This window comes from Suricata suricatta, chromosome 13 (genome assembly GCF_006229205.1).
Source record: "Suricata suricatta isolate VVHF042 chromosome 13, meerkat_22Aug2017_6uvM2_HiC, whole genome shotgun sequence".
NCBI classification, from domain to species: Eukaryota; Metazoa; Chordata; class Mammalia; order Carnivora; family Herpestidae; genus Suricata; species Suricata suricatta.
Window position 1 is genome coordinate 1,415,414 of NC_043712.1, and position 9,950 is coordinate 1,425,363.

Below are 9,950 nucleotides of genomic sequence, written 5' to 3' on the forward strand. Positions count from 1 at the left end.
CCCCAGCGCGGCCCCCACCTTCCACGCGGCTCCCCAACAGCACCATGGGTCCCCACCCTGCAGCTCCCTGCTGGTGGGACCCCTTCCCCAGCCTGTCATCTTTGCTCCTTTTCCCATTCATCTTGGCAAAGCGCCTCCTGCGTGCTGCCTCTTTCTTGCCGCACAAACGCAGGTTCCACTTTTTAATGGGAATTTCCATGACACACTTTCATTTCATGCTTGAAAAAAAAACCACCCACGACCCAGAAAGGGTATGTAAGAAAATGAAACACTGCCCCGCGGGCCAGCACGGAGCGCTGGATGTCATCACGACGAGTGAGCAGCCGGGCCAGACACAGGGGAGACGTGCTAGGAACGCGCTCCTGGACGCTCGCAGCGCTCTGCTGTCCAAGGCGGACTCGGCCTGTGTCCTCCTGCTTCCGGTTTTCCTACTGGTCCGTCCTCTGTGCCAAAGCAAGGCCCCCCCCCCCCAGCCGAGCCCCCGGGCGCAGACAGAGACGGTGGCCCGTGCACGAGTGCTCTGGGGGCTCTGCTTCCCCAGTGGGAACAAAGAGCCGCCCACAGATCGGCCGTCACGGGTCCTGACGCGGCAGGTGACAGTGACACTAAGGAAAGTCTGACCCAAAGCCACAGTGGTGCCGATCAGTAACCTTCCCGAGAGCACGAGGCCACGGGAAGACGCAGGCTCCACAAGGGGCTGGGAGGAGGGGCTGTCAGCCCCTCGCGGACAACTCTGTGCGCCGGGGGGCACGAGTCCGGGCGCTGAGCCCTCAGGCACACGGGCTCGGCAGGCTCTGCAGCCGCAGATCGGAGCAGGGCTGGAAACTGCCCCCTGGTCCCTTGCCCCCCGGCCCTGGGACTCCACAGCCAGCCCGGGGACCCTGGCCCATCGCATACGCACAGCCAGCTCCCAGCACACAGAGTGCAGCCCGTGCTCCTGGGCAGTGCCCCCAGCAGACCTACTGTGCAACCCCAATGGCTCTGCTCCTTCCAGTGGACTTCAAACCCCCAAGGCCCTAGCGGCTGCTGGCCGCTCCGTGTGCTGGTCCTCTGCGGTACGGGTGCCACGCTTTCTTAGAACTAAACTCGTGATTCCTTCAATTCTAACCTTGGTTGGAGGGGCTCAGAGGGTGCCGAGCCCCCGGCAAGGCACACAGTCCGCAGGAGAGACCACTTCCTGTGTCCCCGGGACCTTGCCAGAGGGAGCACTTTGTGGCACATTTCATCAGCAGACCTGCACCCTCCACTCCCTCATTCACTCCTCCCCTCAAGCCACAGACAGGTCTGAGCACACTCCTGCCCCAGGACCTCTGCACCTGTTCTTCCTTGGGTGGTGCACACTTTCCTCTGGCCTGCACTTGGTGCTTTATCTGTCAAGTTCAACACAAATGTCACCTCCAGAGAGGCCTTCCCTGATTCCCTGCCCCGGCGGAGCTGACACAGCGGGAAAAGCCCTCCACCAGTCTTGCTTCTAGAACAAAATAAACTACACAGAGCTTTATGCTTTCGTACCACATCATCTACCAAGGAAGCCTGTGAAACAGGCCGGACCTGAGAGATGAGGAGGCTGGGGGTCAGAGAGGCTGAAGAACCCGCCCCGGGTTCAGAATCACTGCCCTCCGCCCACTGTCACGGGCACACGGATCACACATGGGTGAGCGCCGACTGGCAGTTCCTCCAAGCACTGGGAGCGCCTTCCCAGAACGGCCTCCTCCCTGCCCCCTACTACCTGCAGGCAGGAGACTCCCCCTGTGTGCCCCACTGACCCTGCCCGGTCACCCATGGGAGGAACCCACGACCCATCGCGTCCTGGCGCCCACCTGGTCAGGGAGCCTCCGCACAAGGTGCGCTCCCACCTGAAACACAGGCACCCCTGCTTTGGCAGCACGGCCTCCCCCATATCACCAGGCTATGTTCCCCCTTCTCTCCCTCCGCCGGCGGCCGTGTCCCCACGGGCAGGAACCGTGCTGGGTGGTGTGCAGCCCCAGCCTGAGCAGGACGCGGGCGTGTTGAACGCAGCGACAGAGGCCCGGGAGCCACCAGGATACGCCCCATCCAGCTCGCTGTCCGCTCTGCAAGGAGCTGTGTCCCCTCTGGCGCCTTGTTCGGCACTCGGGCCCTTACCGCCCAGCTCAGCCTCACACCCGAGCCTGGGGTGTGACTGTCACCACCCCCTCCACAGGTGACAGAACTGAGCTCAAAGGCCCCCCGAGGATAAGTGAGGGGTGCCCAGCGTCTGCCTCCCGCGCCCCAGCCTCCTGGCTGCCCCTGCACTGGGCATCCTTGGACTCTGAGGCGGTGACGAGGGAGGCACGGGAAGTTCTGGGCGGCTAACCGTCCTTGCTTCCTTCCCTTTCAGGACATTCGTGACACATCTGACCTGCACGCTGCTTTCCCGCCGCCTCCACGCAGGGCCAGCCACACGCACACCCTGCAGACCACACTCCCAGCTCGGCACTGATGTGGCACCTCCAGGGGAAGGGAGCCGACGAGGGGGCGCCGGCGGGGAGCAGGCCTGCAGCGGCACCCTGGGAGCCGTCCTGGGCACAGGCAGCAGCACCCGCCAGTGCCCCACGCTGGGACGGGGCCGCGGCCCTGCACGGACCCCACCGGCTCCCCAGGGCTCTGGAGGTGAGGCGGGTCTCAAGCAGCCACACCATCCAGAGGCGTGCTTTTGTCTGGTCCCGTGGCCTTGATGCATCTCGGCCCCCACGCGCCCCCAGCACCGCACGTCCGCCCGGGTCCTTAGGAAGTCACGTCCCGGCGTGCCCTGGCCTCTGCGCCCTTTACTCAGCCCATCTCCACTGGCCTCCAGGCGTCCCCGGAGTGGCCTGTCCTGTCCCAGCACCCACAGCGCAGACAGCAGGCAGTGCTGCGTGACGCGAGGGCTCCATCCGCAGGCGGATGTGCAGCCCACCCCCCGCTCTGCCTCCTACCGGGCTCGGGGACTCTGGGCAGCGCATCGGCGTCTGGAACGCAGCTGCCGCACCAGTAAGGCGGCCGTGAGGACAGACAGGTGAACGGCCACATCCTGCTCACAGCTGGGAAGCGTCTGCCGCTAGAACGTGTCCTGAGCACTCACCACGGCCAGCAGGGCAGGGTGAGCACCCAACGAGCCCGGGAACCGCCGTCCTACTGGACGAAGGCGGCTGACCAGGCCCCAGAGGAGGGACAGGAGGGGAGACGGCTCCAGGAGGAGACCAGCAGGTGGCATGGGGGCCGTGGGAGCAGCTCCAGCGTCAGGCGCGGGGCTGGTTCCTGGGGAGATGCAGGTGCTGGGAAGGAGTCTGTTCTTTGTCCCAGGCGCCAGAGACGCGCAGAGAACCCAGAAACACCTGCGGGCGGGGGAGGGGTGGTGGCAGAGAGGCCGCAGAGTGCGCGCCTCCACCCCCCCTTGGTGACCTGTGACACCCAGAGGCAGCTGTCCTCGGAGCTCCGGCAGCTCCAGCAAGAAAGGTCGAGATGCTCCTCCGGGGGTCTGTGTGCAGCCCGGCGCACAGACTCTGGGTGGACGGGGCGTCCTCGCCCGGCCCGAGACCCAGGACCAGGCCCAACTTCACTTTCAGCCACCACTCTCTGGCCTCAGGGACTTTGGAGGAACTGGGCACGGTCACGGGTGGGGTAGGAACATTCTCCAACAAAGCCCCTGAGGCTGTGGGCCGGGGTGGAGGGCTCCCACTCAGCAGGTCAAGCCCCTGACCTCTGCGTGCGCGCCCCCCCAGCCCAGGCTGCGGGCAACCCCTGCCTACCTGCGGTCTCCACTTGGCATCCCAGGATGCTACGGAAAGAGGTCCCCCGGCCCCCCCACTTCACCCTGGAAGTGGGGGAGCCTGCTCCCCTCCCTGGGGCACAGCCCGGGGGCGCTGGCCGCTTCCCCGGGTGAGGAAGAGACAGGGCAGCTGGGAGACGCCGAGACAGGGGCACGAGGCGGTGCAGTCGGCGGTCACCACCCTGCTCTTCAGCCTCCAGAGCACCTTGGACTTCCCCGGCCCTGGGAGGCGGACCCTGCCCTCGTGCTGCGGCTCCGAGACATAGACAGAGACACTCGGTCTCGCCGGGTGTTAACTCGCTGCCTGTTCTCATCACAGCAGTGGCAGGGCCAGGGTCGCAGTGCCACCAGGACAAGGGGGGTGCTCAGCAAGCCCGATTCCCCCGAAAGGCCTGTAGGAAACGAAACGCGCAGGAATGGCAGCGCCGAGGCCTCTGGGGCGGGAGCGCGAGCCTGCCCCCGGCCAGGGTCAGGGCTAGTCTCCAAAGGGCTCAAGGCAGGACCCGGCAGAGCGCGGGGTGCACAGGCCCCCCAGGAGCGGCCCGCCAGTGCCCGGCAGGACAGGGACACCCCAGCCCTTGGGGCTCTTCTTCCAGACACAGGCCGCCTCCGCCGCCGCCAGAGGAGGTCTGTGAGTCCACGAGGCACCTCAGAGCCGAAGCCCTTCGTCACGCCTTCCGGCAAGGTCAGACCCAGACACATGCCCCGGGAAGCCAGCCCTCGGAGGAGCCTGCAAGGCGAGACCCCAGGGGCCCTGAGGACACGGACCCACCCTGTCCTTGTACTTCAGGGTTTTAAATGTTTCTTGAGAACAGGACGTGGAGGAACACTGCTCACCTGGAAAGCGGCTGGCACCCGCCGCCCGTGGACACAGAGGCAGCGAACCCTGCGCCTCCTCCCAGAAGGGAGACGCCTCCCTCGGCAGGTCCGCCCAGGCCGGGAGCACTGTCCCAACACTCTCTTGCTCACAGACCTGACGGGCCCGCCCCGAGACGCCCGCATGCTGTGGAGACACTCCGGTCCTCCTTCCCGCCCAGCCCTACGCCCCACGTCTGCCCGGCATCGCCCTAACCGTGACCCCCACTGGTCGTTGGCCCTGGTTCTCCAGGGAGCGGCCAGGTCACATGACCCCCCCGCTGGAAGCCGCTCCTCCTCCCTGCTGCTCAGGAGTAAGGACAGGGTTCATCCAGCCGACGAACTGTCCGCTGCCTGGCCGTGGGCACCTCCCGCCTCACCACCCTGGAGACCCACCAGCCGCAGGCACCGTCCTCTGGACACCTGCCAGCCTGCCTGTCTCAGGGCCTTGGCACTGGCCGGTGCCCCTCGCCCCTCATCTGCTGAGTGTCAAATGCCACCCGAGGCCTCCCTCCACGGCCCTGTGCCAATCCGATCGTCCTGGTTATTTTCCTAAGATTAACTTCATTTTGTTGGTTTCCGCTCAGTGCTCCTTCCTCGGGACACGGCTCCACTCGGACCTTCCCAGACACACGGCGCTGCTCACGGCTTCTCCGCACCCGCCAGCACCCTGCGGAGCTCAGGATGGGTCCCCACGAGCAGGGCAGGGCAGACCCCAAGTTCTACGTGCACAGGCAGCGGGGAGCACACGGGAGCACGGACGGGCCAAGGACAGGGCCGCACGTGTGCACAGGGCAGCCACCCGCTCTGGCCCCTGGGGACGCCCGCCACCAGGCGCGTCGGCAGAGCGCCCCTCGACCCCACACGGCTCTCGGCGGGCTCCCAGCAGGGCTGCCGTCCTCGCGGACGGCGCACGGACACCTCACCAGGCCTTTGTCTGGCTCAGAAAGGAAGCCTGCGCGCTGGGCAGGAAGCCGTGTGAGGGAGCAGACGAGGCAGTTTCGGTTACAGAGACACCAGCAGCCAGCGCAGGGCAGATGGAGGCATTCACCGCCGCACAAAAGGCACGCTCTAGTTTATCAAATACAATGCAAAGTATCCCAAAGGTTTGGCCTCAGGGTGCCGCAGCCTCCCCTCCCCCTGCCCTCCCCACCTGTCTGCGTCCCGGGGCACAAAGGAGACAAACACTGCCCGAATGCAAGCTGCCCGTCCAGGGACAATGTCAGGCCGCCCCCAGGATCACGGGCAGGGCACCAGCTGGGAGCCACGCCCCACCGGCCTGTTCTCAGCACCACAGGCTTGAAAACACTGCGGAAGTCACTAGGCTTCTCCGGGAGAGCAAACTAAAACGTGTTTCAACTCACTTCTCGGGGGACCAGTCGGGTTAACCTACGGGTTAAAACCTCTCACCGCCCTCGTCAGGTTCTCATGAAAACGTCCATAGAAGTCCGATTCACAGTCCGCATCAGTCAGTTCTAGAAAATGACCACGGTGCCGAGTAATTAACCCCCGGGTTTCCCAGGGAGCGAGCGAGGGCCGTCTGGAAGGCGCAGAGCTGCTCCGCGGCTTCCGCGTCAGCGTGGACCTGGGGGCGCACGGCACAGCCACCACAGGACGCTCTTTCCCCAGCGCAGGCCCCGTCCCGGGGGAGCACAGTCCTCTCAGACGGGCTCCAGGGTCAAGGGCAAGTCTGCTCTAGAGGCCTGGGTAGAACCTGGGCCCACATACTGACAAGCAGAGGCCAGCATGAGTTAGCTAGAAGTGACTGGGGGCGGCCGGGGTCGGGCGCCCCATCTCAGCCTCCCCTGGGAGTGGAGGCGGGCGGGCTATCCCTGTGCCCTCCCGCACACAGTCCGGGGTGGGCGGTCCAGGGCGCCTGGTGGGACACGGCCGTCCCCAGGCTGAGCACACCGTCTGCGGGGAGGGAAAGCCCCGAGTCCCCAGCTCGCTGTCCCAGCCACACTGATGACCTGGGTTCCCGCGCTGGCATGGCCGACCTTGGCAGTGCCCCAGTGCCCCAGTGGCACTCCTCTGACTGCGGTCATCACAGAGCCCGGGCCTCCCCGGCACGGCTCCCTTGGGCTAAAACCACAACTGCCCAGGCAGGGGGCCAGGGGCACAACAGGCTGATGTCTCCACTGCCTGCCTCCAACCTTCTGTCAGCCCTCTCCAGAGTTCAGGGGACAAGCGCCTGGTGCCTCCAGGGGCTCCCCGCCTCGCACCCCGCTGCCAGCAGCAATGCTCCAGCGGCACCCCCCCCCCATGAACATGGGGAAGGCCAGCAGCCCCAGCTCATCTCCAGGAGGCTGCAGCCTGGCCGGGTGGGCGGAGACCAGGCCAGGCGAGGAGCTGGAGGGGGGCGAGCTGGGGCATGGACGCCGGGCGGCCCGAACTGAGTGCCCGTCACCCCACACACAGTGATCCGCGGGTCTAGAGCCATCCAGCCTGGCGCTCAGCCGGGTGACGGCGTGAAGGACCCAGCCTCAGTCGGCCTCAGGGCCGCCCGCCATGGCCTGCTTTCGGAAGGGAGGAGGAGGTGTGTGCTGTAAGTCTCCGGCTCCCCTTCCAGACTCACGTAGAACATTCCGGGACCCATTACAGAAAACCTGCCCTTGCCTCCTCCGCACAGGTGCAAAGGGGACACGGGGTGCCGAGGCCACAGTGACCCTTGACGGGGGCACTCCTCCAGCTGACCCGTCCCTGCAGAGACGCCCAGAGACAGACAGCTCAGCGGTGGGGCGCCGCCGGGGCCACAGGTGTCTGTCACCGTGGAAGGAGGCGGCGCCACAAACCGCGAACACCTCAGCTCGGGGCGAAATGACTTCCAGGAACACAGCAGTTTTGTTTTCCGAGGGACTCGGGAGTGACAGGCCCGAGCCAGACCCACGCGAGCAGGAGCGCCGCGGCCACATGTGGCTACACCCAACAGCAGACCTTTTGTTTGCTAAGCCACCTTCTTACGAGGAAAAACATTTACCTTCATGTCAGGGAACTGCTGAAGTTCAATCTACGTCTTTCAGGAAAGCAAAGGTCCCTCAGCTCTGAGCAGGAAGGCGGCCGAGTCAGGACGAGCCCCACGCTCTCAAGACTGCCCCTCGGGCTTTGTGTCCCTTCTGGGCAAATGGAAGCCCCCCCCTCCCCAGGAGGCAACAGTGAGGGACAGGAGGGGAGACAGCGCTGCCCCCAGGCCAGGCGACCTCACTCACAGGGGGCAGAGCCACTTTCTAGAAGCCAGGACAGTGTTGAGGCCGGGGGTGGGGGACAGTGGGTGCAGAACGCTGGCTGGCCCATCTCCATTTCAGGAGCGGTGGGGAGAGGCATCCATGGGGGCCCAGGGCCAGGTCTGTGTGCCCCGGAGACTGGACAGCCCAATTCGCAGGTGACTGATGGTGGGGGGGCGGGGGGAGATGGTGATCTGCTCCCCTGGGGGCAGCCGCATCTTCCCGTGGGGCTCAGTCGGCTGACTGCCCCACTTCAGCTCAGTCGCGATCTCACGGTTTGTGAGTTCGAGCCCTGGGTCGGGCTCTGTGCTGACAGCTCAGAGCCTGGAGCTGCTTCAGAGTCTGTCTCTCTCTGCCCCTCCCCCCTCATGCTCTCTCCCTCTCAAAAACAAACATAAAAAATTTAGAAAAAGAAAGGGGGGGACTCCTTCCCTGGGGAATTCTGGTGTGCAGGGGCCATCCACGAGGGGGAGTTCCTGTGCCACGGTTCCTGGCACCCTTGGGCACAGGCCCTTCCCTGCAGGTGTGCCGCAGGGCTGGCGTCCCCAGGACGGTGAGCCTCCAGCCACGGGGCTTGTGCTGACAGGGTGCTGGGCCTCACGCCCAGCTTCTGACCCAGCAGGGCTGGGGTGGGCTGACGGCGCGTTCCTCACCAGTCCCCAGGTGACATCTCTCTGGGGACCCCAAGCGGGACACTGCCAGGGCCGAGGCCGCTGCCTCCGGTAGCGGTTTGGCTCTCGGGGCGCTCTGCCGGGTGCCCCACAGCTGTCCCACCGTCTTTTAGGCCACAGCGGCGTTTCACTTTCAGCCACATCTCCCTTCCGCCTCAGGCCTCCTTCCTGCCCGACGTGGGCAGTGGTCAGTCCTTTTAAGACAACCTCCTTTAGCTAAGGGTTGAGTTAATCACACCATCAGGTATGGATTTTGCCACTTTCATTTCTAGAGGAAACCGTTTTTCCAAGTTCCAGGGACAATTTTTGAGGCTGGTTCAACCAGAATAGCTGGCAACATGGAATCCAGTTTACCGCGTTTATATTTCAGATACTGAACGAGAAAACCAAAATAGGCACCAAATAGGTGACAAATGTGTTGCCACGGCCACCTGAGTTTTAACTTAGCCTTCTGTGTTTCTGCCCCGAGTGACCAGTGAGAGCGGAGACGTCTCTGAACGGTTAGGAGTCTGTTTGTTCCCAAAGCGAGGGCTTTGAGAAAAACCTAAGGAGTCTGTCGGTCCAGCTCCTGGTCTCTAAACTCGTTCTGGCCGGAGAGCCGAACACTCGGGGACGTGGAAAACACGACACCAAAGAACAGACGGTTCAGAACCAAAGGACCCCGACACCCCGCAGTCGGAGGAGAATGCATCTTAAAGATAATCTTTTACAATCCTACACAAAAACCCTACTTAAGGTTTTTAAGGAGTTTGGGAACCTGTTTAGTTATGAGAAAATCACAGCTGAGTAGGACAGGAGGCTGAAAAACAAAAGTGCAGGAAGAAAGTGTAGCAATTTGCCATCCTGCGCCCCACGGAAACATGTAATTAGAGGTTAGCTGAGCACCAGCAAGGGTCCTGCCAAACCTCACCCTCCTCGGCCGACTGCAGAGCGGTTCACATTCCATTTAAAAGCCCCAGCGGTGGGGGAAGCTAGCTGCAGACCCGCCCCCCAACTCTGTCACCGGGGCCCGCGAGGAACGAGGGGCTGATGAACAACTGGCAGCCTGATTTAAGTGCCAGCAACATAACGTGTAGTTTGGGGGAAGTCGGGTCAACCACAGGCCACGAACAAGGCGCCTCCCGATGACCCGCTCTGGAGGTCCTGTCTGGCCTCCGCGGAGGTCTGCGGAGCACCTGGACGTCGGTCTAAGTGGCTGGCTCGCTCTGAGCATCAGCCATCTGGTGGGCCCCCCAGACCAGAAGAGGGTGGGAAGGGGGCTCGGCAAAGGAATGGGGATCCCAGGCTCGGGAACGGGGTGTGCGTCAGGAACCAGCCAGGGCAAAGGCGGGAGATGGGGGGCACCGCCGCCCTGGCCGGGCTCCCCGGTCCGCGGCGGCGGAACCGGGCTTCCCGTGGGAGGGCTCGAGGCCGCCGACCTGCCGGGCCGTCCCG